This window comes from Schistocerca cancellata, chromosome 2 (genome assembly GCF_023864275.1).
Source record: "Schistocerca cancellata isolate TAMUIC-IGC-003103 chromosome 2, iqSchCanc2.1, whole genome shotgun sequence".
NCBI classification, from domain to species: domain Eukaryota; kingdom Metazoa; phylum Arthropoda; class Insecta; order Orthoptera; family Acrididae; genus Schistocerca; species Schistocerca cancellata.
The window spans coordinates 254,274,300-254,296,588 of NC_064627.1; the positions used below are offsets into that span (position 1 = coordinate 254,274,300).

General features: G+C 41.1%; 1 pseudogene; it reads left to right on the forward strand.

Annotated features, from left to right (window-relative positions):
- Positions 1–22,289, forward strand: part of LOC126152860 (glutathione S-transferase 1-like) — a 35,960-nt pseudogene that overhangs the window by 12,757 nt on the left and 914 nt on the right.

Consider the following 22,289-nt stretch of genomic DNA (forward strand, 5'->3'; position numbering starts at 1 on the left):
GAATCATGTTCTGTTACAGTCAAATCTACTTTAAGATTAAAGTGAACTATCTTTTGCTAAACTTGGTAAAATTTATTGCTAGAGAAGGGTATACTTATTAAGTTAGAACTATAATCAAGTTGTTGTTTCTCAATGAGACGTACACAAAACATTCTCTTGTGCGTGTGTCTCACAATTGCTGCAGTGCTGCTAACTTCAATATTATTTACAAAATAATTTACTGTATAATTAGTGTATGATTAGAGGTTGTTCACTTGTCGCAAACTACTAAAGACACTGAGTTTTAAATGAAACTGAAACTTTTTCCACAATTACTGATGCCACTGCAAACTACGCCACACAGCATCTGCCGTTAATTTTTATATTTTGTTACCGGAATCACTAGTTTCATTCTTCTCTTTAGCACGCAATATACAAAAGTCGCAAATTTTCTAAGGAATCTGACTACTGTTGTAGACATTACTTATGTAACGTTCACTAAATTTTTTAGGTACGACTACGGCTCCTCCAACTCTTTACGACCATCCAATGAGTCCTCCACGTCGTCTGGTACGTCTGGTGGCTGGTATCATTGGAGTTGACCTGAAAGTATACGTAGTGGATATAAAGGACTCTGAGATTGACATGAAGTAGCCCGAAATGTTGAAGGTAATGTATGTGTTAACTGTTACCATAATTAGTATATTTATAGAATGCAAAAATATATTTACATACTTAAAGACACGAGACACTCTATAAAAGCAAACTTTTTATTTCATTTAGATGACAAAGTAATTACTGGGAAAGCTTTGTTATGACCCAAGTGAGCCTGTACACGCCATCCCCAGATGTGACACCAGTGGTCGGCTTTCTGTGCGGCCATGAGAGGTGTGTTCCAGATGTGTGGAGTCAGTGGACGATTTCGTGGTGTCCATTGTCTTGAGTTTTAAAGTTTATTACTGAAACAGTAGGAATCCTTGCTAAAGTTCAACAGTTCCTTGATAACAGATTCAATTTCGGTTTGGACTCTGAGAGTGGAAATGCCAGGTCATTCCCATTCTAAAAATGAGTTTGTAGTAAGAAAGTGTCTCGGTGGGTAAATGGGTGGGTGTTAGACCAAACGCCTCCGTTTCAACACAGACGCAGCAATCGGATTTTTTCTCGTTTCTTTAGTATATTACAATGATATGTATACATGAAAAATGCCAAATTACCCAGTAACTGGGGTCTGCGTAACTCAGTTCGAAGGCAAGGGCATACCAACTAAAACAGGACGTTCCCCTGTTAAGTATTGCCTCAACCTTTAGGTTGTGGACATTATTACTTACTTTTCCAAGTACTCTCTATTATAATAACAATCTCTGACCTCTACTTTCTTAGTTGTAGTTGTTTATCTACATGTATTTTTAATTATTAGAAGTTTGAAAATGTAGTTTTTAGTCCTCTATATATAGATCCAGAACAGCAGTGGTGAGAGTCTACATTCTTGCATTATTCTTTTTCTTATCGTTTCATTCATTTTGTGTTACTATAGAATTCCTCTTTGATTTTTGTATGAATGATGAATTAATCTTCGGTTTCTGTAACATACTTTAAGGTTTTTGAGGGCTCTGAACAGAACAAACGGTTTATCGATATCAGTGAAAGGGATTAGCAGCTCTGTACGTACTTGGTATATTCTCGTGTACTATCATAACAGTTCCTCGTTTTTCTCTGTGTCTTCTAAATGAGCTAGCCGTCTAACAGCTATTTTCGTTGTAAATAGTATAGAGAAATATTTTGTTAATACTTTGGAGCGTAGAATACAATGTTCAATGTAGGGTAGCCCCCACATTTTTTAGTCCTTTTATCGTAGGGTTATCTATCAGGATAGTTTTCTCAAATCTCTGGTAGCTTCCCTGATTTGTATATGTCATTTTATATTAAACATAAGGCTTTTTCCTTATTTCCTAACGCTGGTAGAAGTTCACCTGAAAATTGACACTTTCCTAAAGCTTTTCGTGGATTAATCTCCCCTAACGCTTTGTTGAATTTCAAAGTATGACTGGTCTCAGTTCATCTCCTTATTCAGTTTGCTTTCCCTGCCTTTGGAATTCCCGACTCGGCTGTACATCATATATCTCCTCTTACAGTCCTTTCATCTAAGAACTCTGTATTTTACTTCCGTTAAGACCGCTCCTGCTTTGTATTCTGTACTCTACGTAGCCTCTTATGCTTTTACTCATTTCTGTAATAGTGTTGCTCTTTTTAATTTTACTTATACATTTATTCTCAGCTCATGTGAATCTTTTCCCATTTCCAGGCATTAGACAAGAATATGTGCTTCTCTTTGGTTGTTAGAAAAGAGTGTTAGTAATTACAAGTAACTGGCTCGAATGAAATTCAGTTTCTCTCCTCTTACTCTGTTGTGGTTTTTATCTTCTTCACTGCTGCATTCTAATGTCAGAGAAATATCAGACTATCTTTATCAGTCACTCTAGCTCAGTGGCCGTCAAAACTCGACCCGAATCAAGTATTCGTGCTACCCTCGGTTCTCAGCCGTATTTTATGATAATATGCATCTGGCAGCTAAAGCTGAACACAAAACAGCCAGCTGACGCTCAGAGCTTCTAAAGTGTGTAGTTTTCCTGATTCGTAAAAGAAAAATAAATAGCAAACGGATTTTTTTTAAATAGAGGTGGAGCCCCTCCACGCCCACACCGGCATGATGGCCAACACTAAAGGTCTACTGCCATCTCTGCATAAGGGTTAGTATTCACTAAAGTGAGGTGTCGCAGGATGTGGGTACTGCGATGTTTGCGTACGTCTGGTTAGGATTAACCATTAATACGCGCTCATCTGGAGATAGACTGGTCGAAATCTGACGAAGGGTAGCGGTTTGAAGGGCAGAGGAAAAAAAGTGCCAAGGCAAGAGCCAAGGGAAAAAAACCTCTGCGAAAGTTAGGTCGGGTGGTAAGAGCAGTAGCGGTTGTCTTGCTGCCTGCGATAGGTTGTGCAAGGATAGGCTTTGTTAGTAGTGGGTATCATGCATGTCGATACCTTGACGTTGTGCGTTTGTGCTGCTCGGCGGCTGGCGCTGGGTGCTGGTACAGTCCTCGTTCAACGTCAGCAACCTGCAACAGTTAGGTTTGTTATCGATCTTGTGTCCGATAGGTCATATACCGGAAGCACAGTGTGAGGGAATGTTGGCAGATTGTTTGTGCGTCTGTGGGCGAGCTCGTCGGTGTCCCTGCTGTGGCCTGTTGGTCGGCTCTAATAGCAGCTGGTAGTTGCCAGTCAGTGTTGCTGATATGCAGAGGCTTACCGACGTTTGTCGCTGTTTGCGTATTTTAGTTTACCATAGGTGGATATGCCCTAGCTAGCAGTGTCTTTGGCCGCTTGTACTTCCACCTGTGGTTGGAACAGCGGAAGTAACATGAGTGCATAACATAGAGACGGTCTCTACAAATGCGGTACATGTTTGTAGCAAGGAACGTTATATTAAGGCTGTTGTAATACAACGCAATGAGTACAAGAGAAATGAATACCAAACATTTAGCAACATAATGCATTTAAATATAAGCACGATTACTGTTGTTTGTCAATTAATCACTCGGTCATACGGACGTAACAGCAACACTTCATCAAGCAATTATTGTGTCGCTCTTTAGGGATCGATGAGGGTGGTAGCAGCTGAATCAGGGAAGCGTCGACACAAAGTATTACGAGTGGTGCCGACTTTTAACGATCGGTACTTAGAGAAATGCTGCCAACTTAGCACCCTACACTATAATCAGTGAAGTGGAGCCTCGTAACATACTAACTTTCCTTAATTGACCATAAGAGCGATAGATATGCGGCCCGAGGAGCCACTTCACAATATCAGTACTGGCTCTTGAGCAGAAAAGTTTGCCGACCACTGCTGTACGTATTTGTAGTTCTCCCTCGCCTCTGTGTCCTTGAAGATGTGTACATATGCTTGTATTAACAATGTATCCTTTCGTTTAGTTTTTTTAACTGGCCCATGATTGGTCTAACACCTTATCCGCATCTGTTCTACAATTGAATACCAGTTTTTTTTTCCAATATGAAATCTACACCGCTGGATCCGTGAGTGTTACTCCACTGTCTGATAAACGGTCTTCGCCGGTCCCTAATACGCCAATTATTAGTCTTTCCGTTTCTTCACATCCTCCACTGGTCTCATTTGCAATTACCTGACATCCTATGTTTCCAGTCGATTTGCTGTTTTTTATTTTAAATTTTGTTCGAAAGTTCTTGTAGTGCTACGTCCGCTGGAGAGTCAGTTAGGTGGCTATTCTGATTGATTTCACGTAAGGATAAAACTTTACACTATTTTCTATGGGATTTAAATGGAATGGTTTCCAGTTCCCATCGCCTTTCCCATACCACTAACTAGCTCAGTGACTATTCTAACTTTTAGGATGGTTTCCCAGCCTAAGGCAAAATAAGAGGCCTGTCTCACCCTCAGCGAACGGAGAATCATAAACCATAGCGTCATAATGGTAGAGAGAGGAAAAGAGGACAGTGCCATGAGCTGTTAACATAGAGCAGGGACCGAGCAACTGCCATAAAAAGGAGACACATCTCTGTCAGGTACGAATGACCTCCCCACAGTACGTATGACCGAACAGAAGTCGGCGTAGTTCCCTATCAGTGGCTTTCTCCAACTACAAAAAGATCACTATTCGTCAGAGAGACAACACCCCGAAATGCAGCTAAAGTCGTTCGCTGCTTTCAGTTCGAGAAATGCTAATATTAACATTGTTCACAACTGAAGGTTTAACTTAATGATTCTTGTGTGTGACCATCTGACGTTTATTGTAATTTACGATACGTATCAGAGTTGATTATCAAAGAATCGTTGGCCTTTCAGGGATAGTAATTTGGTTTGATTCACCATTCTTTCCCAATTTATCAACACTGCATTCAAATTGTGACGAAACTACAGTTCTACTGCATTCGGATTGTGGTAAAAATGGAGTAGGATTCGAGAAACAATACAAACTCAGTTTATTAAATAATGAAGAAACGTAGGTTACTTGAGAGGATAGGTCTATTACTGATCAATTCCCTGTCTCTATTCACTGCCGCAAATTGTCTTTTTCTAATATTCGGACGGATATATATTCAAAGCTCCAGTAACATTTTCCGCAAATAAGTTTCTTTCCCAGGAAATTTTCACAGCTTTGAGGACAAACGCGTGAGTGGAATCACTGGACAGTACTGCAAAGGTCTCACAAGCATTCACTCGCACCTACTCACGAAGAACTAGCCAATTAGCGCGCTAACAGTTCGAATGGTTCAAATTGCTCTAAGCACTATGGGACTTAACATCTGAGGTCATCAGTCCCTTAGACTTAGAACAACTTAAAGCTAACTAACCTAAGGACATCACACACATCTATGCCCGAGGCAGGATTCGAACCTGCGACTGTAGCAGCAGCGCGGTTCCGGACTGAAGCGCCTAGAACCGCTCGGCCACAGCGGCCGTAGCGCTAACAGTCTCCCACCCTCTTCACGACTAATAAGCGCACTGCGTTTTCACTGTACACTGCATTTTCAAATTCGAAAAGAACGTGTACATGCCGAATAACAAAAAAGAATTTGTTAAATAAATGATACCAACTACTTCTCTCGGGATTTGTAAAATCCCACTGCACTTTATTCTACATAAACATCCTTTGTTTTAAGATATTAAGAGGTCGACTGCCTCACTATTCTTTGGACTTACTCACATCCGCCGTCACCCTGTATCTAAACGTAACGTATCTACCGAGCAGGCTCTCTCACTTTCTAGCATCCTCTATTGATTTCTTAATGCAGTAATTTCGTGATGAATGCGTAGATTTTCTTGCCGGGCGCGCAGTGCGCAGCGTTTATTGGAAAAAAAAGAAAAAAAAAAAACAAGAACACTTCAACCGCATACTGTCTGACGTACACTGACGAAAAAATCACAACACCAAAAAGTAATTAATGGAAACTAATTAACTTTCATCATAAAACAGACTTCCACCCTGCCCTCCAACGAGCTTTTTGTATCCCGCCTGGAAGGCGGCGCGGGTCTGCTCCTGTAAACTGAAGGTTAGGCCGAATGTAGGAAGTGAGTAGGAGCAGGAAAAGGTGAAGATCTCTCGGCACTGCTCTTATAAATGGTTTTACTGTATCACAATATTAACTGAATACATAACTTTGCACTAAGATATGAATCCTTAGACCCGTTGTAAGTAGTACATAGTCTCAATTTTAGCAAGCGAAGTGCCCCGGTCTTCTGCTCTTGAACAAATGAGCAGAATCTGGAGCTAGGGGTAGAGTGCGCTGTCGTCGGTGTCTGTCGTAGTGCCAACCTAGCAGAGCGTATCTACGTTGTAGCATCGTAGCTATCGATACCAGAGAGCTGTCGCTTGACATCAGTGAAGTCTCAATGGTTTGGGGTTAATGGAATCCACACTACAGGGAGTCTGGCTTGTTCTTGAAGTAACCGATTTATAACAGTTCGCTGTGTCAGTGTGGTGCCAACTGCTTCTCAAATTGCTACTGCAAATGCGTAATGATAAATCAGAGCCATACGCTCAACATGATTGTCTTCCTCTATCACGGCAGCCAGCAGTCATGTACAACCGCTACATTCCTCCCAAGCCTTCCTGCATTATCGCTGAAGGAAAATCCAGCTTCTTGTAGGCTTATTACATGACCTAGTTCAAACTCAGTGAGGTGTTGATAGTGGTATCGTTGTCAAATGGCTCTGAGCACTATGGGACTTAACTTCTGAGATCATCAGTCCCCTAGAACTTAGAACTACTTAAACCTAACTAACCTAAGGACATCACACGCATCCATGCCCGAGGTAGGGTTCGAACCTGCGGCCGTAGCGGTCACGCGGTTCCAGACTGTAGCGCCTAGAACCACTCGGCCACCCCGGCCGGCGGTATCGTTTTCGCCTTAAAGGGATTCTTGACTAACATCAACTCAGCACGTCGATTCTCAAGACCGTTACAGCGTGTACCTGAAGCAAAGCTGATTTACATCTTTATAGTGGCCTTACCAGCGCCACTCTTATGGGACCGGTGCGAAATTTGAACAAACATCATCTTTCAAATGTAGAAACATGCCTGCCAACTTCCATTTATATCGCTTAACTTCTTCTTGGTGTTAGGATTGTTTTCCTTCAGTGTGTTAGTGGACGTTAGAGGACACTTTCAGTGAGGCGTCTGAATGTCTGCGGAGGAAAGGCAGCCCAGTCTTCCCGAACAGTAGAAACCAGAGAAAGTAGTGTTGTTGAATACTGGGGTATGCGTCGACGTCCACGTTCTGTCCCATTTCAAAGGTTCTCCACTGAGTTCAGACTGGAACTCTGGGCAGGTCAGTTCATTTCAAGAATGTTATTGTCCACAAACCATTGACTCACAGTTGCTGCTTTATGACAAGGTGGACTGTCATGCTCGGTGAAACAGTTACCGTCTCCAAATACTTAAACTACTGTACGCAATCGACAATAGTGCAAAATGTGTTCACATCAATCCGCATTAAGTATTTTCTTAGGCGTAAGAAAGAGACCACAACCTAACCATGAAAAAGTCACTTTCTACAGGCATTCACCAAACTCTAAGACTTCCACGGGATTACCACAAGTTATAGCGTGACTGATCACTACGCACCATTCATTTACAGTCATCCACTGTGCAGTAGGTGGTGCTTGTTCCGTCGGGCGCGCAGCGTTGGCCAGTGACTGCCGCACCACGTTGACTACAGTAGATATCTGCTGTTTCTGGAAGTGAAACATCTGCATTAGCCGTGTGGCATCGAACGCTTGCGGCTGTGGCGCCTGAGCAGGGGGAGGGACAGACGGGGAGGCATTTTGGAAGAGACGGAGGCAACAAACAGACAAGACAAGCGGGCAAAGTAAGGACAAAGCAAAGAAAATATCTGCAACGTCCACCTGAAAACACTGATTAGCAGAAACGACAAGAAACTGTTAAAGCAAATAAACGCCCCTGGAAAGAAAAGAGGTGAGAGAATTAAGACGCCGGGAAACACAAAATGCCGTGGCCGTCAGGCGCGGGGTTAGCGCGGTACTCCTCGCTGCCAGTGTGGGCTCTTGCCCACTCGTCTCTTATAAGGTGGCTAAGGATGCTGCTTTCTCGGATAGCTATACAACAATTCTAGCAAATCACATTAAGGGGCTCCGGAAAGGCTCAAAATCATGAAAAGTTCAATTTTTACTTTTTTGCGTTTTCTGAATCTGCAGACTATTACCTTTTAATAGATATATAATTTATTCAATACCGAAGACTACAACTATTTTTAAATTATTTTTGAAATGTGTTCTACATGGGCGTGACTCACTGTGGCGCTGTTAAACTGCTGTCAAATGGTGTTATTATTAACGTCCGTGTTCATCAGGTACATTTTAGTGATGTGAGATAAAGTATGTATTGTGGTTAACCTGTGATGGTTCAATATATATCGCTGGTGTGATTGTCGATTGTTTCATGTTTATTTACTCTGTCGTTATCTCGAAAATATTCGTAATTAATTCTGTTTCTTGAGTCTCTGTTTTGTTGAAGTATAATAATGAGTAAAAGTAAAGTTGCTGTTGCGACTTTCAATGATGGCAACATTGTAAGGTGCAAGGTATTTAGAAATATGGGAATGAAGATAGGTTCTAACATGGTACGAGCGATGCTTGCTTTAGACAAGGAATGCCTTCGGGCTGCAGACAGGGCTGTAAAGAGTCTAGAAATACAAGCAAGAGTAAACAGGAGGAGGAACAAGAGGAAGCTGGAGGAGGAGTTTGCAGAGGATGAAGATGATCCATCCTATGGACCTGGAATGCACTAAAAAGTTAATCCAATCTTTGTCGCTCGATTCCCAAAACTTTTATTTTATCATACTAATTACATGTTTTCTAAGGATCTTCGAAACATATTTGTTTCAAACTTTCAGTAAATGTTACACAGTACCTTCTGCATAATTTAACACAGCCTTTTTCCAAAAAACTGTATATTTTTGAATATATAAATAAAAAATTGCAAAAAAATGTTGTGAATTTTTCATTACAATTTAAAAAAAAATCATCTTTAATAACTGAACTAAAATTTTGTAAAATCCCTGTGTTAAGTTGTAGCCCATATTCCAATAAATAATCTGTAAAAAGTTCAATTTCCTACCTCAAATACTTTGTGAGGAAAGATGTAATTTATAAGCGTTATTTTAACATTGCAAGTATAGGGCGTTCCGGAGCCCCTTAATGGTTTTTACTACAATGAAGTAGATTGACAATACTTAAATATCGTTTACAAGATCGTGTCGTAAGCGAATGGTGACAGCAAACAATCAACGTCTTTCGCGATATACAATGTGGTTTCTTCTAGTGTCCGTCTTCTAGTGCCCGGCCGAGGCTGGAAGGAGCGGCGCTTATATTCTCTTCTGCGATATACAGGGATGTCTGGATAGTTTTGATCAGATAGTGTAGAAACACTTGAAAACTCTGCAAAGCGGCCTAGTCGACCCAGGCTAACACGAAACGGAGAGGAAGGGGTTCAACTCAACTAAAAAATCACAAGCCACGTAAGCCCGCAGCACGCAAGTAAACCGGTGCAAAAGGTCCGACACGCGTACACCACTTCCGATCCAGCTTAAAACTGCCAGCTTTGTTTGTTAACTTTATTGTTATTTTATTTCCCCGCGAAGGAGCGGGCTGTCAGCGGATAAAATCACTCCCCAGCCAAAGGTTTTATGCTTACACTGCAAATTTTGTGGAAATGGGTGTCCGGTTTGCGCAGAATGGATTGGCAGTCAGGGGCTTGTATTTTTAGCCAGTAAGCAGATCGTAATAATACTTAGAAAGTATGCTTTTGTGCAATCATGCACTTTCTTGAATGGAGCAATACCTATTGACATTAACAAACTAAAAGTGGGGTAATTTAGAATGTCAGTGGTGTCTGTTGCAGGATTCTAGTACAAGTCATTTACGAGATAACCGTATTCTGAAAAGTTTCCACACCAATACTTGTTTGTGCCATTCTACTTGCGTAGTTGCTAGGTACGACGTTGCTATGTTTGCTTACAGTGTGCTTGTGTGGTTCTTGAGTGCACTGCGACTTGCTAGTCAGTTAGTGTGTGACAGTCTATGCATTAGGTCGTGAGTGGACGATGGGATTTACCAACGTAGAGAAAGCCGACATGCTCGTAGTGTATGGAGATTATAGGAAGAACGCAGTGCATTCTTGTACGCTGTATGCAGCAAGATATCCCAATAGACGTCAACCATCTCCGCAGTTATTTATCTATGTTTTCAACCAGTTACGTGAAGGCGGTAGTGTAACACCTAGACAGTGGAAGAGAAGGAAACAAGTGGCGACAGAAGAGAGGGAAATTAATGTTCTTGCTGCTGTTGAAGTTGACCCGCACGTTAGTACCCGCACAATCGCAAAATGAAATGGTAGAGTCAGGCAAGTGTCCTGCCAACTTTCTGTCGCTACAGGTTCCATCTCTGACCATCTAGAGCTGCATGGCCACGATTATGAGACTCATGGTAACTTCTGTACTTGGAAATTAAGACAGCGTGCTCCAGATATATCATGCATCTTGTTTTGTGATGTACCCACATTTACGAATCAAAGCTAGTTAATCCGCCGAAACATATACTGTTGGCCTGCTGACAAGCCCAGTTGGCTTCGTGAGGTGGAACGTCAGCTTCCGTGGAGTGTAAACGTATGGTGTGGGGCAGTGAACAGTCAGCTCATAGGCCCGTGGTTCACAGACGGAACACTAAACGCGCACAAGTATCGCAGCCTCCTAGCAGCCCATCTTCCACGGCTGCTGGAAGACGTTCCTCTGCAGTCTAGGAGGAACCTGTGGTACCAACACGACAGCTGTCCAGCCCATAGTGCACAAACTACGACAGCATGTCTTCATGAATTGTTTCCAAGTCGTTGGATTAGATACAGAGGACCAGTACCGTGGCCGGTTCGTTCCCTGGTTTTGACACCTGTAGACAGTTTCCGTGGGAAAAGCTGGAAGACACTGTCTGCAAGGACATACCAACTTCACCAGATGATATGTAACGACGTATTACTGGAGTCTGCTCGATCAAAAAAATGGTTCAAATGGCTCTGAGCACTATGCGACTTAACTTCTGATGTCATCAGTCGCCTAGAACTTAGAACTAATTAAACCTAACTAACCTAAGGACATTACACACATCCATGCCCGAGGCAGGATTCGAACCTGCGACCGTAGCGGTCACTCGCTTCCAGACTGTAGCGCCTAGAACCACACGGCCACTCCGGCCGGCGGAGTCTGCTCGGAAATCTCCGCTGAAATGTTAGCATGTGTGCAGCAGTCATTCCGTGTCAGACTGGTAGCGTGTATTGTCACTGTCGGAAGTCATTTTCAACACAACCTACTACGCTCAACTGTCTCGTTACTAGTCAAAATCGACGTAACTAATGTATGCAATTGTGTGCGACCACAGGTATAGCGAAACCTCGGTGTGAGAACTTTCCGAAATACGGTATCTCATAAGAGACTCGCACTAGAATCCTGCAACAACACCACTAACTTCATAATTTACCCTACTTTTAGTTTGTTAATGTCAACAGGCATTGTCCTATTTAAAAGTGTAGTTTGCACCAAAAATGCGATTTCGAAGTATTATTACAATCTGTTGATTGGCTAACAATAAGAGCCCCTGACTAGCACTTCATTCTGTGAAAACTGCGCATCAATAGCACTTTCCACGTCTGCAATATTTGCGGTGTAAGTTTTAGGTGATTCACCTTGTATATTTAACCTAAGTAGCCAATGCCGTTTTTTATTTCTGTACTGTAATTTCAGTCCCCCATCCCAACCCGTGAAGGTGGGTTGGCAGCGGAATAATACTCCACATTTCAGCCAAAAGAGTATGGATACAAACGTCAGTTAAGAATTTTAAAAGGATGAATTGTGGAAAGTTTTTTAAAAGTGCATATAACGACGCTTTTCATTGATGACATTTACAATGACTCATAGGAAAACGTGGTTAGAAATTTTAAAAAAATTACTTGCGGGGAAGTTAAAATATAAAAAAAAATGTACTGTATTACATTCGTATGAGAGGAACATGCATATTGGAGGAGTAAAGTGAAGAAAGGGTTTTGATTGGTTCTTTTCGGCTAGTTGGTGTTGATTAAGCTACTGAGTACTGGTTGGTTGGCTTCTGGGGATAAGTATAATACTGGAGAAAGATGGGAAAATATGGGGTTCGTGTAATGTATAGATAGGATGGAGGCCAGGTAAACGTCAAGACGAGGAGAGAAAACAGAAGGATGGGGAGGGAGAGGAACCCTGAAGTCCAAAGGGTAGGTAGGAGCCAACCAAATCTGATAGGAGGGATAGACCTCAAGAAGTGGGAGTCTGTTAAAACTGCCCTGGGAAAGGACCAGGTCCGTCCGACTACCTTGTTTATATCGTACCTTCCTGTATCCTGGGTTTAGCCCACGCGATACGAGTTGTACGCCTTTCGGTGGTTCCATCGCAGACCGAATTCGCCGTAATATCGATAAGTTTTCCACTGAAGTGGTTCCCTCGTTCCGTCGTTTCGCAGTCGGCATCTGAGCCTCTGTCACCTTCACTGGTTACAAGATTTCAAAAAAATCGCTCTGAGCACTATGGGACTTAACTACTTTGGTCATCAGTCACCTAGAACTTAGAACTACTTAAACCTAACTAACCTAAGGACATCACACACATCCATGCCCGACACAGGATTCGAACTAGCGACCGCGCGGTTCCAGATTGTAGCGCCTAGAACTGCTCGGTCACTACGACCGGCTACAAGATTTCAGGTTAAGTGTTGTGCGAAGGCTCCTGTAATCCATAGTGATGGGATCTAGACTGAGTTTCGATGCTCGCTTTCAGAGAATTTATGAAGTAGCCTACTTGTTGATCAGTAGCTCTTGCATCTGCCCTTACAAACATAATTCGATGATGACCACAACCAATGCGTACGCGTTATTTTGACCACTTAGTTTCATTCTGACAGCAACGACTTCACTGAGGTCCACGTACTCGTAGCTTACCAGTGATCTGCTGCCCTTGAAATACTCAGGGCCTATGTGACTTTGGAGATGAAGTGAGATATACGTCTTGGTCCGATGAAATGGCAGTCACAAAATATATTGAAATATCGTATATTATCTTATCTGTGTGGGAACGTCATGCAAATTCTTGGTCGACTGACGTCTCGAACGACGACAGTTTCCTCTTTGACATGACTGTACACTGAATTGATGTATGCTTGGTGTACTCAAACTCGGCCGTATTGATGAAATCACAGGCTGAGATTAAGCGATGGAAGTTAAAGTTTTCCTCCATAAGACTAATGACAGGACTTTAACTTGATTTTGATAAATTGATAATAACTAGTACATTTGGTGATAATATCTGAAAAATGGTATTTTGACTAATATCAGCATGCTGAACATCATGGCAATGTCGAATTACCGTTTTCTAAAAAGTCATCGGAAGTGAATTTCCCATGGTCGTGCAAGACTAGATTGCACAACAACCAGGTTTTCGTACAATCCAGTCTTCCTTATTGCACGACCACGAGGTATTCACTTCCAACGATTTTTTAAAAAAATGATAATTCAGACATTGCCATGATGTTGCGCACTCTGATATTAGTCAAAATACCAACGCCAAGCGTACATCGAGAACCGCCCCTCCATAGACCATGTAACAAATGGATATATACATCAAGTTCCGTTGCTCATGTGTGTATTATATATTTTATGGAAAATGAGCCAAGTATGAATTACGTAGCACACAGCCTACCGTGGCATCTGAATGTCAGTTCTTATTTGTCAGTATAACATTTTGTCATTTAAGAAAATGACAAATATTACAATGTATGCACAAACCAGAAATTATCAGTCGTTATGTTTTCATTTTTTCTCGATCATTTCAGAAAATTCCTCAACATACCATTCCTGCAGTGGAAGACAACGGTCTGTATCTTGCAGAAAGGTAAGCACTAATTATTAGATACAATTACGTACCAGATCTTTAGTGACCACTAGCTAACGATTTTCTCAGATGGAGAAAAACAATAAATTCTATATGAGTAGTGCACCTGATATTGATGAAAAATAATATTAAACTGAAAACAATATATATTAAAGTTTGCTTTAGCGTTCCAGTAATAACTTTAGGGTAATGCAGGAGTAAGTTTAATAATGAATGAAAAAGTAGGAATGCGGGTAAGCTACTACAAACAACAGAGTGAACGCATTATTGTGGCCAAGAAAGCACAAAGCCCATGACTACCACAGTAGTACAAGTTTATATGTCAACTAGCTCCGCAGATGACTAAGAGATTGATGAAATGTATGATGAGATAAAAGAAATTATTCAGATAGTGAAGGGAGACGAAAGTTTAATAGTCATGGATGACTGGAATTCGAGAGTAGGAAAAGGGAGAGAAGGAAACATAGTGGGTGAATATGGATTGGGGTTAAGAAATGAAAGAGGGCATAACTGAATCATTGCTAACACTTGGTTCAAGAATCATAAAAGAAGGTTGTATACAAGGAAGAATCCTGGAGATACTAGAAGGTATCAAATAGATTATATAATGGTAAGACAGAGATTTAGGAACCAGGTTTTAAATTGTAAGACATTTCCAGGGCCAGATATGGACTCTGACCACAATCTATTGGTCATGAACTGTAGATTAAAACTGAAGAAACTGCGAAAAGGTGGGAATTTAAGGAGATGGGACCTGATTAACTGACTAAACCAGAGGTTGTAGAGAGTTTCAGGGAGAGCGCTAGGGAACAACTGACAAGAACTGGGGAAATAAATACAGTAGAAGAAGAATGGGTAGCTTTGAGATATGAAAAAGTGAAAGCAGCAGAGGATCAAGTAGGTAAGAAGACGACGGCTAATAGAAATCCTTGGGTAACAGAAGAGATATTGAATTTAATTGATCAAACGAGAAAATACAGAAATGCAGTAAATGAAGCAGGCAAAAAGGAATACAAACGTCTCAAAAATGAGATCGACAGGAAGTGCAAAATGGCTAAGCAGGGTTGGATAGAGGACAAATGTAAGGATGTAGAAGCATGTATCACTAGGGGTAAGACAGATACTGCCTACAGGAAAATGAAAGAGACCTTTGGAGAAAAAAGACCCACTTGTATGAATATCAAAAGCTCAGATGGAAACCCAGTTCTAAGCAAAGAAGGGAAAGCAGAAAGGTGGAAGGAGTGTATAGAGGGTCTATACCAGGGAGATGTACTTGAGGACAATATTATGGAAATGGAAGAGGATGTAGATGAAGATGACATGGGAGATATGATACTGCGTGAAGACTTTGACAGAGCACTGAAAGACCTAAGTTGAAACAAGGCCCTGGGCGTAGACAACATTCCATTAGATAGCCTTGGGAGAGACAGCCCTCACAAAACTCTACCACCTGGTGAGCAAGATGTATGAGACAGACGAAATACCTTCAGACTTCAAGAAGAATATAACAATGCCAATCCCAAAGAAAGCAGGTGCTGTCAGATTTGAAAATTACCGAACTATCAATTTAATAAGCCACGGATTGCAAAATACTAACACGAATTCTTTACAGGCGAATGGAAAAACTGGTGCAAGCCGACTTCGGGGAAAATCAGTTTGGATTCCGGAGAAATGTTGGAACGCGTGAGGCAATACTGACCCTACGACATATCTTAGAGAATAGATTAAGGAAAGCAAATCCTACGTTCCTAGCATTTGTAGACTTGGAGAAAGCTTTCGACAATGTTGACAGGACTACTCTCTTTCATATTCTGAAGGTGGCAGGGGTAATATACTGGGAGCGAATGGCTATTTACAATTTGAACAGAAACCAGATGGCAATTATAAGAGTCGAAGAGCACGAAAGGGAAGCAGTGGTTGGGAATGGAATGAGACAGAGTGTAGCCTATCCCCGAGGTTATTCAATCTGTATATTGAGCAAGCAGTAAAGGAAACAAAAGAAAAATTCCGTTTAGGAATTAAAATCCATGGAGAAGAAATAAAAGCTTCGAGGTTCGCTGATGACATTGTGATTCTGTCAGAGACGGCAAAGGACCTGGAAGAGCAGCTGAACGGAATGGACAGAGTCTTGAAAGGAGGATATAAGATGATCATCAACAAAAGCAAAACGAAGATAATGGAATGTAGTCGAATTAAGTCGGGTGCTGCTGAGGGTATTAGACTAGGAAATGAGACACTTAAAGTAGTTAATGAGTTTTTCTATTTGGGGAGCAAAATAACCGATGATGGTCGAAGTAGAGAGGATATAAAATGTAGACTTGAAAGCGTTTCTGAAGAAGAGAAATTTGTTAACATCGAGTATAGATTTAAGTGTCAGGAAGTCGTTTCTGAAAGTATTTGTATGGAGTGTTGGCATGTATGGAAGTGAAATGTGGACGATAAATAGTTTGGGCAAGAAGAGAATAGAAGCTTTCGAAATGTGGTGCTACAGAAGAATGCTGAAGATTAGTTGGGTAGATCACATAACTAATGAGGGGGTATTGAATAGAATTGGGGAGAAGAGGAGTTTGTGGCACAACTTGACAAGAAGAAGAGATCGGTTGGTAGGACATGATCTGAGACATCAAGGGATCACCAATTTAGTATTGGAGGGCAGCGTGGAGGGTAAAAATCGTAGAGGGAGACCAAAAGATGAATGCACTCAATAGATTCAGAAGGATGTAGGTTGCAGTAGGTACTGGGAGATGAAGAAGCTTGCACAGGATAGGGTAGCATGTAGAGCTGCATCAAACCAATCTCTGGACTGAAGACAACAACAACAATAACTTTAGCATTGCATTTCTTATTCAATCTTGGCAAATATATTGGAAGAAATCATACACGGCCTGTATAGTTCACGACGTTTAACTGCAATATTTATGTTTGACCGAGGAATGAACTAGTTTCACATATTGCATACGATAAATATGATAACAGCATGGACAAACTGACGGAGTAGGTACAAGCTCCATGTTTCGTAAAAATTCTGAAAAACAAAGAATGTGCTTGGGAAGCAGCACCAAACCTGTAAAACAGAGAGGCTTATAAAGAAGAATATACTGTGCGTTAGAGCGAAACAGACTCATATAAAGGAGTGAAGAAAGTTTTATGAGAAAGAAACTTCACGTTTGCTACCATCAAGATTCCATTTACTAATTTAAGATAAAAAAAGGAGGAACTATAGAAGGTCTATATGGTTCTAAACCAGCTGCTGTCTCGCTAAAGAACATCAACGCGGAAAAATGAGTCACCTTGTAGCAGGCCGAATAGTAGCAGTACTGATAGAAATTCGAAGTAATACGCGGCTATTCCCAAATGTATCTGATCAACCCTGCAGATAGTCAATCCAAACAGGAAACACATATTGGCGAATAAAAGCATCCTAAAGTACCTGCTAAGGACTTTCTATAAAAATGTAGACCACTAAGAAGAAATGAATGGAATAAAGAACGAGCACAATCCTCGAAGTCAGTAGGTTGACATTGTGCCAGTACATCACCATGCAATACCAAGCAAACCGTGGTGTACTAAGAGCTTTTATGACAAAAAGTTTGTATCCACTCCTGCACCGATGAGCTTGAATCATACATGCCCGACATCATCTAACCCGTAATAAACCGTAACTGATTCTTCGAGGACCTATGCATCAAGAACACGGGTAATACCTCTGGTAGTAATGTAACTTTATTAATAATTTGGTTATGTGATGTGTATCCACCATTACTCTTTTATCTGTATTTTGTTTTAACTTACCTAACATAATACCACATACTGTCTAATTTTAAACTTCGTTCTAACTAGTTTATCTCTTCATGTACTTAAGCAAAAATGTTTTATTCGATCCACCTACCCAGATAAAACACACTAAGCAATTTTCAGAATTAAGTACTAAAACTTACAAATAGTATCATCTATGAAATCGTCACAGTATTACTAGTCATATCTAAATGAAACATAATTATCAAGAGTGAGGTCTTGAAAAATGTCATTTCTTCAAACTTATGAAAAGTGAGGAAGACGACGGTATCCATCTTCCCATAATTATCCCATGTGTAATAAATACAGAGGTTTGTTTTTTGAGACGTTAAATATACTAGAATACACAGCACTAAAAATTAGTTGTTATGTACCCAGTATTAGTCCACTTCTACCCTCTTCCATTTAAAGACGACAACGAACATATTCAGATCATTTGTACTTCACAACAGGCAGAGTCTAGCGATCCGCCACTGTCTGACCGACGGCGTTTCTCCTCTTGCAGCGAGCACACAGGTCTTTGTTTAATCCAAAGCTGTTAAGAAAACGCACTTCCTTCAGTATATTTGGTGATACAATAAACGTACCTTAATTATTATTCTTCACTGCTGTTATTAACCTCCCACCATTTGTCTTTAATTCGGCGTTAAAACCAGATTCAAACAGCACGTCTAAATTCAACCAAATACCCAAAATCGACACCTGTAAATTTTTTGTAAAATGAAACAGTTTTCTCTGCTGAACTAGTAATAACAAACGTCGTTAATGCGTTGATCAGTCGTTCCAAAGATTTTACCCTTAGGATAATGCGACCTACAGCGTTACTTCCTCTTTATGAACTATGAATCGTCTCTTTTTTTCATCTTTCATTCTCACTCAAGAAAAGGAGAGAGTGGACTGACGGGAAAGCTTATACTCTTTTCAGTGATATATCTAGTTATTTATCTTTTAGCGCCATTTATTTATAAAGAGGAAAAGGAGAATTTTGAATTTTTTGTTTGTTTTTGTTCTCCTGATTTGGTTTCGGCTCTAAGGGTTAAATCATAATCACAGCATTCACCTTACAGGTGAGGGAATCCCATCTAACACCTCATCTGTAATATTTTTGTTTGTTTTTCGTAGTATCTACCTCTGAAAGTGATGGCAGGCACTCTTCCTTCTTGAACATCAGGAAATTCGCCATTAAAACTGTTAATTGATCGTAAATGACAAATCACAGTAATTGTTGTCAGTTTAGGAGTATCTATTATATGCAGTGCAATTAAGGGCAGCATGTTCAGTAGGGCTGAGTATGAAATTCACATAAACACTAATTTCATTAGTATAGAAGGCAGTCGGAAACAGTCTGAAAAGCTTGTAAGGGTATTGCAGCTTATTTTGCGCTGAGGAAGGATAGTTAAGAAAAAAATTCAATCGTTGCAACGTTTCCAAGTGAATTAGCATTGAAAGGAGCCAAAATCTCGTTGCGCCCGCAAATTCAAGCGGCCCACCAGAGACGCTGTCCCCAAACATGTTCTTCGTTTGGGTTACTAAAACCGGACAAGAGAACAATACAAAAATTGGGACTGTAGTAAGTATCAAACCCGATCTAAAGGCTGAACTGTGCCGCGCGCTGTCACCTACGCTATGAGAACAACTGACTGTAATTGTATCTAGCGGGTCACTTGAGCGTGCGCGCTCAACATCATGATCGGATAACTTCAATCCTAATTAACTCAGAAACGGAGCAACGTGTCGAAGTTGTTTCTTAACCATTTTTTCTGAATATAATCTACCCTGCACACCCTTACAAGCTTTTCAGACTGTTTCTGACCACCCTACTTCTAGTACTACTACTACTACTACTACTACTGCTCCGTCCGAACAGGACTTGGAAGGTCCGTCCGCAGCTCGTGGTCGTGCGGTAGCGTTGTCGCTTCCCACGCCCGGGTTCCCGGGTTCGATTCCCGGCGGGGTCAGGGATTTTCTCTGCCTCGTGATGACTGGGTGTTGTGTGATGTCCTTAGGTTAGTTACGTTTAAGTAGTTCTAAGTTCTAGGGGACTGATGACCATAGATATTAAGTCCCATAGTGCTCAGAGCCATTTGCACCATTTGAACTTGGAAGGTCCAACGGTACCGACTGGCCGCCGTGTCATCCTTAGCAAACAGGCGTCACTGGATGCGGATATGGAGGGGCATGTGGTCAGCACACCGCTCTCCCGGCCGTATCTCAATTTACGAGACCGGAGCCGCTATTTCTCAGTTTGCCTCAATGCCTGAGTGCACCACTCTTGGCAAAAGCGCTTGGTAGACAGGATGGTCACCCATCCAAGTGCTAGCACAGCCCGACAGCGCTTAACTTCGGTGATCTGACGGGAACCGGTGTTACCACGCTAGCAAGGCCGTTGGGTTCTGACGACTCTATAGATCGCATATTCAGTATTTATTGGAATAAAGTGGGCGATGGCTTGTGGATTAGGAACCACACTTATTGCAAAATTATGTGCCCCACAGTTTAATTACTCACTTTAAACCAGCTTCCACATGGGTGATGGATTCTTAACGTCTTGCACTGTTCGTTCACTTAGCTCGCGCTCACCTTGTCACGAGCCAGTTTCCAAAAGAAACCATTACTGCTCTCTCGTCAGGACTTCACTCCTTGAACTTCACTGTCTCAAGTTTATTCCACATTTAGCAACGGCAGTAAGTTCTTAGTGTCCTTTACTGTAACATTTCGTGCTTTTCGAGTGCCATTCCACCAACCAGCGCAGCAGACGGCTTTTTCTCGTCTCTCGCACAACGCTGAACAGCTGTCCCCATCCCTTGTTCCATTGATTTTATGTTTATATTAGATTCTCTTCGATCAGAATTTAAATTACAAAACGTGTACATCTACAAGACTTGCCCGCATTTCAAATTTATATGTTTCCGGCATCATAGAAAAGTCAAAGAAAAATATGTAAATATACTAAGAGGCAAACAAAAATTCCGTCTCTGGTCAGGAATTAAAATTTTCAAACAGTTACGTTTCCCTCTGCATACTGTCATTTGCTGAAAATCTTGTAAATATATATACGCTGAATCATTCACAAAATATTGCAGGTGTTATTCCTGATGCAAATTATTGATACATCAGTTACAGTGACAGGATACTAAGTAGATGTCTTGTATAAATAATTTCACTGTTAGTCAACCTTTATGGTTTCCATCTGAGACACATAATCAGCAGATGGTTGCAGCTTAGGCCTATTTGTCAACACCAGTTGACTTCATAGACGGCTTACTATCGTGATGTCATTGTAATTATGGTTACCTCACCGCAAGATGATAGCACTACTAATCTAAAGCTTGCTGCTGAAATAAGTTGTATGGAACTTCTCGCCTTCAGAGAGACGTTCACAGAATGTTTGTTTAGATATTCGGTAGGGAATCATACAGATGTAATGAATTAACACCACGATCTCTCTATGTACCTGAATGTGCGGCGACAGCATAGAATTTATATCTGAGCTTGTATGTTTCTATTAATTTGGTGATCTGTTAACAGCCGTGCTATTGCCGTGTACCTCATCTCAAAGTACGCGAAGGATGACTCTCTCTACCCGAAGGATATAAACAAACGTGTTCTTGGCGATCAGAGGCTGTTTTTTGCTCAAGATTTGTACAACAGAATTTTGAATGTTCTCGTAAGTATCGCATTATTGCCGTTCACACAAAGAGACAAATCACCTTCTGTTTTTGTTTAGTATCGCCAAAATGAGAAAAGGAAAATGACATACTTTTATTTTTAGTTCCATGGTTTTCTTTCGATAAATGACCTTAATTTTTAAAAAGTGCCCAAATTCCGTCGCCATATCTCTCTCCTTTGTTTTCATATGACAGGTGGCGAACCAGCTGCCCATCTTCAGATCATTTGTTACAATTGCAGAGTAACCTGTCGAATGTGGAACTGAATCTTCACTGTCAAGTTAGCAACTGATACAACAATCTCCTTTCTGAGAGCATGCGCAATCTGTGACATGCTATGCATTTTAGGACAACACACCCGCCACAGCCACATTGTCACTGACGTCACCAACCACTAGCGACCTGATTGGCAGCTGACTTACATGCAGTCACGTGACGCGCTCAAATCACGAGTAGTCGATTTTGGGCAAAGACTCGAAAAACGGGCTTTAGCAGAACACGGCCCCATCTCTCCTCCTACCTGTTGGAAGTCGATAATCACTAGGTTTAATAATTCAAGTCTCGGACTTCAGTTGGAGCAGTGAAGATTTCATTATTGATCTCAGAATTACTTTATACGTATTCATTTCGTAGTAGCGGTGGAGTACAGCCTAATTAACGTTATACTTTGTTCTCATAGTTTGTGTTGTACTACTAATGTTTAACATTGAATCAACTCTGCATGAAACAAGAGACGTTGTATTTGGAGAAAAGGCCTCATAGTGGATTTCCTCTTTAAGTATCAATTTTCTAAACTTCGATTTTTCCTTGCCTAAACACAACAAGTTTCCCCTC